The following is a 7773-nucleotide window of genomic DNA, read 5'->3' as shown; positions in this document are numbered from 1 at the left end:
TGCCCAAGATTCTTAGGCCAACCAAAGATTTACAAACCCGATAAACCACTCCAACCCAATGTGTCTTCAACCTACAACCTCGCACAACACTTAACATATCTCCTACACCCACTCGTTGGCAACACGCCTCACCATGCACCCAATTCAGCAGGGTTCATCAACACCATAAAGGGAATTCAACTACAACCCGCCGACATGCTAGTGAATTTTGATGTCAAGTCTTTATTCACTAATGTACCGACTGAAGAGGCATGCCTCGTAACCAGTCTCAGACCCCGAACACACCTGACATGCCGGTTGCCGTCCTTCCATGCATTGGCCATGCATCGCACAAGATCCAGCGTACCCTCCATGAAGTCAATATTAAGGTCTACTACCAAACCCGGAATAAATTAGAAGTGAAATTGAACACCAACAAAGACAAACACAATCCGAGCAGTCAAGCAGGAGTTTACTGAATTCCTTGCTCGTGTGGCAAAGTGTAGCATAATCAGCACTGCTTTTCCCCTCCATTTTTGCATGCGGTTGCCCTTATCAGAACTTGCTGTGTGACACAGTACATGTATTAGAATTTTTTTTAAAGATTTCTGTCTGTTTTCACAAAATGTTAATTTTGGGGTGTGATTACACAGCATGAGCTATTGGTGAGGGGGCCACCTCCTTCCCTTTAGTTTGTACATGTACACCACTTCTTTTATACAAATATCTTGCCTATTTTTGTGTAATTTTAATTTAAACAATGGAGATGCCTTACATGCATATCAGGTTGGGTTATATAATCCTTTTATCTTTCTACCATTCTATTCTCTTTTTTTTTTAAAGAATATGCAAGCCAACAATATTAAACACTAGTGTACAAAATGAAATGTTCACATCCAGAAAACTGAGCAGGCGAGCCGTGGCTACAATATGTGCACATGCGGGCTATGAAAGTAAGTGGCTGATGACCTTTGATATTCTCATCTTTACTTCTGTAGAACGATAGTTGCCATTCCCCTCCCCTGTCTCCCAAATGTGTTTCCCCTCTCTCTTGCTAACATTTTTGGAGCATTTATTTTTCATTATAGCCATAAAGAGGAAATATTTGTTTCAGAATGAAAGGGAACAAATTAAAGAAACATGAAATACTCAACTAATACAACAGCATAGTTTTAACGCACACTTGAGTTTACCCACTCTCTGGCTAGAGCTGGATTTCCTCATCAATGAGATTAAGTCCCAGGTGATCCCGTTTCAAAGGCTGACAAACATGTTTGCTGCTTACCGGTATGACCTATCGGGTGTCTCCAAAAAAGTATACCCATTTTTAAACATAAATTATCACAAAATCCACTGAATATTTCAGAAAAAGAGGTATCCAGAAACTCCAAGACAGACGGAAATTGTCCATGGTGTTCTAATTGTTGGACATTCTCACAAAATGTGAAAGGCCATGTGTCAAGATAAATCAGGACATGAGCACAGAATCATTGACAGATGATTAGTGGCAAAGCAACTGTCACTGTTCCCCAACTGATCCCAGTGCGTGAAATTAGACAAAAAAAGTGGTCAGACAAAATGTCCGAGCACAATCAAAAGTGTTCTGCCATTGTCAAGTTTTGATCTGCCATTTAGCGTTCCAAATTTGATTCACGCGCTCGATTGATTTTAAATTTCTTGGCCGACAAACTTTAAATAGAACACTTAACCTATGAAAAAAATATTAGACTTATGAAAATGTTTAACTTACACAACACTATAAACTTTAAGAACTGGGAACATAAGAACTATATACACACTTTACTTTCCGGTGGGTCGGTTCTGTTCGTCCACCTCGATGGCCTTGATATAGGACGTTCGGTGTTCTTCTTTCTTGACCAGCGCTCCGTCCAAGTACACCTCCACTCTGGTGAACTCCTTCACCTGGGCCATGCGCGTCAACTTGGTAGAGGCCGTGGACCTGGGCGTCTCCATGGACATCTCGCTGTCTAAATCCTGGCCTTCCAAGGAGGGCATGGATGGTGCTGGACTATTGGGTGGGGACACCTCCACGGTCTTCATCAGCTGGAGCATAGCTCGGGGCTTACCTCGCTGTCCATAGGGGGAATCGGCAGGCCGTGGAGACCGGACTGGACCCAGCAGGGGGGACAGGGGGGTAGGCGAGAGAGACAAAACAGCCGTGTCTTGGGCTGTCTCGTCAACTGGTGGGGCGGTCGCAGGGGTCTCTGGTGGGGGGGTTGCCAGACTTACCGGTGTGTCTTTGGGAGCTAGTGGGCCCCCAGTCACTACCGGTTCTTCCGAAGAGTTGGTGTGGTACCTGGCCTTCTTCATGGCTGGAGTTGAGACGCCTGGTGGGGCATTGTTGTCCAACAGCTCCGGGTGGCACATCTGTATGTGCTTCTGCAGGGTGGAGACGACACCAGCCTGGTAGGAGCACTTACTGCAGTGCAGGACGTTCGCACCCTTGTGGACATCGTTGATGTGGCGCCAAAGACTCTGGCGATGCACAAACCAGATGGGGCACTGCCGACACTGGAAGCGTCTGGGGGCCTTCGTGTTATGAGGCATCTTGCTCTGTGTATATATTAACCTGAGGGAAAGTACAAGAAAGATTATTAATCATCAACAACTAGTCAACTTAGGCTATTTACAAACACTTTTCAGGGTAGAGTCGTCCCCAGAACCCTTATCTATACCGCCAGGGTAGTTGATGGGTTCTTTTGGGGTATCGTCTGGGCAGTGACAAGTCTTGCTGCCCCGACTGATTGGCTTGACTTTCAGACCCTGACTCGTCTGCAATGGCATCTTGCATTACAGGAGCATTATGTTCGACCTCGAAGGCAACTCTTCAGATGAGTTCTTGTCATCTGGAACTGTTGTCAGTTCTTGGGGGAGGTTTTTAGCCACCTCATCCCTGGACTGACCTTCCCAGTTGTTTGGACTGACACACGGTTTGAGTCTGTCCACATGAACAACTTTGGGCTTGCCTCCTTGTTTAGGTTGGATTCGAACTGTTACATCCGATAGCTTTTTCAGAATCAGCCATGGCCTTTCCCACCTCAACTGGAGTTTGGGGGACATGTGCCTCTTCTTTGCTGGGTTGTGAAGCCAAACTAGTTGGCCTTCCCTTAACCCATGCTCATATGCTTTTGTGTCATAGTTCTTCTTCTGCCTTCGGGCACTTTTCCCGAGACACTCTCTGGCTCTTTTGTGAGCATCTTGCATGTTACTTCGCAGTCTTTCTGCAAAGTCTACGGTTGTGTCTTCCTCAATTTCGGGACAACCTGTCACCAAATCTACCGGGATGGTCACTTCCCTTCCCAGCATCATCATGTTGGGGGTTTCACCGGTGGACTCATGTGGCGTGCACCTATAGGCGAAGGTGGCATAGGGGAGGAACTCATCCCAATCCTTCTGCCTTCGTATAGGGTCTATTAGCACTGCCACGATGTTGATCAAGGTTTTGTTAAACCTCTCAACCATGCCATCCGATTTCGGATTGTAGGCGGTTGTTCGAGTTTTGGATATGCCTAGAATTTGGCACATCTTGCAGAACACACCTGACTCAAAGTTGGTGCCCTGATCGGAGTGGAGTTCTTGGGGAACCCCAAACCGACACACTATTTCGTTTACCAACTTATGCGCGACTGTGATTGCAGTAGCGTCAGGAAGTGCGAATGCTTCCATCCACTTAGTGCAGTAGTCACCAACTACCAACACCCATCGGTTACCATTGTCCGTTGTGGGCAATGGCCCGAGCAAGTCTATTGCTACTCGCTCCATTGGCACCCCAACTCGGTACTGCTGTAAAGGCGCTAACCTTCTCTTAGCAGCTGACTTCCTCCTGGCACAGACATTGCATCCTCGGAGGAAGGACCGCACGTCTGCAGACATGCCTGGCCAAAAGTACCTCGCTTTCACTTTGGCCAGAGTTTTACTGACCCCTAAGTGACCACTAAGCTGCCCACCATGCAACTCAGCCAGAATTTCCTTGCGGACCCTTGGTGGCAACACCAATACCCACCGGATGGACTTTCCGTCTTCGGAGTCCCACCGTTTATGCAGAACTCCCTCACGGACCTCCAACTGGTCCCACTGCGACCAATAGGTCTTGCATACTGCTGAAAAGTGGGAAATTGTCTTCCACTCGGGTCGACTTTGACCTTCTTCCTTCAACCTTATGAGCCAACTCACGGTATCATCCTGTAGCTGTGCTTCTCTTAAGGCACCTTGCGACAGGGTTGGTTGGGCAGCCACACCCCTAACCAAGAACTCACTCCCTTGAGGTTTACCCTCGGGTACTTCACCAGTTGTCTCATATTCTTCATCACGGCCGCACTGTTTGCATGGCCGTCTGGACATCCCATCAGCATTTCCATGCTTCTTTCCGCTTCTGTGCTCTACGACTAAGTCGTATTGAGACAGGACTTCCATCCACCTTGCCAGCTGACCCTCGGGGTTCTTAAAATTAAGTACCCACCGCAATGCGGCATGGTCAGTTCTGACGGTCACCTTTCGGCCATACAGGTATTGTTTGAAATACTTCAAATATACCACCACAGCCAACAACTCTTTGCGAGTGACCCAGTAGTTCCGCTCAGGTTTGCTGAGCTTCCGACTTGCATAAGCAAGCACTTTCTCGTCACCATCTTGGACCTGGGATAGCACCGCCCCGATACCGTCACCACTGGCATCGGTGTCCAAGATAAAGTCATCCTCAGGCACTGGGTATGACAGAACCGGAGCAGCTTGAAGCCTGCTCTTCAGCTCGTCAAATGCCTGTTGACAACTCTCGGTCAATACGAACTCCTTTGACTTCTCGGTCAGGGCATGGAGTGGGCTCGCAATTTTTGCAAATCCCTGTATGAACTTCCGGTAGTACGAGGCGAGGCCCAAAAAGCTTCTCACATCTCGTACACACCTTGGAATTGGCCAGTTTGCCACCGCTTCAACCTTTTGGGAGTCTGTGGCCACGCCTTCTGATGACACAATGTGCCCCAGGTAAGCAACAGACTCCTGAAACAAATGGCACTTGCTGGGCTTTAACTTCAGCCCGGCGTGTCTTAGCCGATCAAACACCACTCGGAGACGTTCTAAGGTCTCCGGCACTGTTCTACAGAACACAATGATGTCATCCAAATATATCAGTAGGATTTCCCACTGTAAGCCGGCCATGACTTTTTCCATGAGCCGCTCAAAGGTTGCCGGGGCGTTGCAAAGCCCAAAGGGCATGCACTTCCACCGATACAACCCATTTCTCACAACAAATGTGGACTTTTGACAGGCGTCCTCGTCAAGAGCGACTTGCCAGTACCCCGACGTTAAGTCGAGTGTACAGAACCACTTTGCCCCTTGCAATGCATCGAATGTTTCATCGATGCGCGGGACAGGGTACGCATCTTTGACGGTGACTGAATTTAGCTTTCTGTAGTCAACACAGAAGCGCTTCTTACCGTCTTTCTTGTCAACCAGGACAACATTAGCTGCCCAGGGACTATCGGAGGGTTCTATTACTCCCCGCTTCTCCAGGTCGCTTATTTGCTCCTGGATTTCCTGCTGATGCAGGTACGGATGACGCCTCACCCGCTCTTTGATCGGCCTAGCATCACCAGTGTTTATGTGATGCTTGACCACGTCCGTGCGACCGATGTCATGGTCACCCTTGGACAACACATCCTGGAAGTCTATCAGACATTTCCGGACATCACCATGGTACTTGGCCTCTACTTTGGCTGTACCCTTTTCATATAAGTCTTGCAAATGCAGGGGCAACTCCTTCCCTGTGTTTGCCTCCGCGTTCAATTCATCATGAATAGAACTTGCCTCAACTTGGGAGATAACCCCAGCTGTTGTTCCCTCACGGGCAACTCTTTTCTCCCTTCCGGGATTGAAGACCCGCAGCGGAACAACATCGGCTTCAGTCTCAACCAGAGATCTGGCCAACATCAAGCCTTTCTTGGCTAGGTCTCCACCACCTTCAACCGGTTCGACCATGGCTGGCCCGAGCAAGTCGGGACCCTTCCGAGCAATTTTGCCGGGGACCACAGCTTCATGACCTGGTGGGATTACCGTAGTTTTACAAACTACAACGCGTCCCACAAAGGGCTCGCCTGCATCATTTGTGCACTTGACCCGCTCACCATTGAGCCTCCACTCCCTTAATTGGAAGTCTATGATTCCACCTGTTGGCACGAGAAAATCCATGCCCAGGATACCACTGTATTTGATCTCAGCAAACACAGCCTTCACTTGGTGCGTGGTCCTGCCAACTTGCACCTCAACCAGAGCCATGCCAAGCACAGCTAACTGGCTTCCGTCCACCTGTTTGACTTGGACATCTACCGTCTCCAAGACGGGTCTTTTCCCTTTCGGGATTTGGTAATACACCGCACTACTGATTAGAGTGTCGGTGGACCCCGTGTCAATCAAGAATCGACACTTGGTTGCTCTTACCAACCCATTCACAAACAACCCATACCGAGGACCACGGCTTGGATCAGACAGAGTTATTACTCGTTGCCCATCCTCCCATGTGGACCTCCCATTTCCATTTTTGGTTTCATCACCGAGTCTACTTTTGGACCCTCTCGACCACTCAGCCTTCCCTTGCCAATTTGGCGGGCTTTCGGTCCAGCAACCTATGCTGTTCGACCTTCTCAAAATTCTCAGTCTCCAGGGCAGCCTGGACTGCTTCGTCCAAAGTTTTTGGACGGGCTCTGTTGATGCCCTCTCTAATTGAGTGGCTGTCAACGGCATCTATGAAGTGGTTCTTTGCCAACTTCTCGCAAGCTTCTTCCTGTATTTCAGGGTATGCTCGCACCGTTAACTCGTGGATTGCTTGCCCTAATTCTAGCAATCCCTCTTTCTGCTTTTGGCGCCGGTGTCTTAGCTCAACGAGATAATTCTCACTCTGTCGAGCTGACCCAAACCTACGCTCAAGCAACTTGACAAGCGCACTGTACGTGTGCTTTTGCCCAGAGTCGCCCACCAACCGTAGAGCATCCCCTTGCAAGCTTGCGGATAACCACTTCGCAGCTTGCTCTTCGCTCCACTGGTTTACCTCACGGCATGACTCGAAATGGCGGAAGTACTCCTTCCAGAGCACTTTCCCGCTGTACCGGTCAGGGGTTATGTTTGGCCTACGATTTGGTGGCCTTTCGCTTCCCTTCAGACCTAAGTCGCCATGGACACGTGCCTCTCGTTTCAGTGGCCAAGGACCTACTGACGAGCTGTCCACTCTTTCAGCTGAACTGCTGTTTTTTGCCTCGACTGGTCGAGTTGCGAAACTTAGCAGATCGCTGTGCACTTGTGTAGGGTTCACTTTTTCCCTATCACACTCGAACGGGTTAGTGCTTGGCTTACCCTGTTCTACGCCATCTTGCCCGGACAGGAACAGCGTTAAGTCGTCTATGACTTGACTCTCGCGTTCCAAGGCGATTGGCGTTGACCCTGCTCGGGGTTTCATCCCTGAGCTCGAGTCTTTCAGAGGCGTACTTTCCATAAAGCTCACCTCCCTCCCACGTTTGTGGGCCCCGTCAGTCAACATCTTTGTGTCTGACTCTCTTCTCCCCATTGCTCCGGAGACATACCCAGTAGTCTCTTCGGGCAACCTAAACTCAACATCGGTATCTACCTGATGGAACATACGCCGGCTCCCACCTGGCGTGATCGTGTTCCTTCCATTTGGGGAACCACCCGACTGCATCTCCATGGCAGCCTCCAACTTCTTTGCAATGAGATCTTTTTCCCACTGCAGAAATTGAGCTTCCATACGCAGTCGCTGCACCTCAGCCT

This window comes from Patiria miniata, unplaced genomic scaffold, assembly GCF_015706575.1.
Source record: "Patiria miniata isolate m_02_andy unplaced genomic scaffold, ASM1570657v1 HiC_scaffold_1, whole genome shotgun sequence".
NCBI lineage: Eukaryota > Metazoa > Echinodermata > Asteroidea > Valvatida > Asterinidae > Patiria > Patiria miniata.
Note: the sequence above shows the minus strand (reverse complement) of the source record.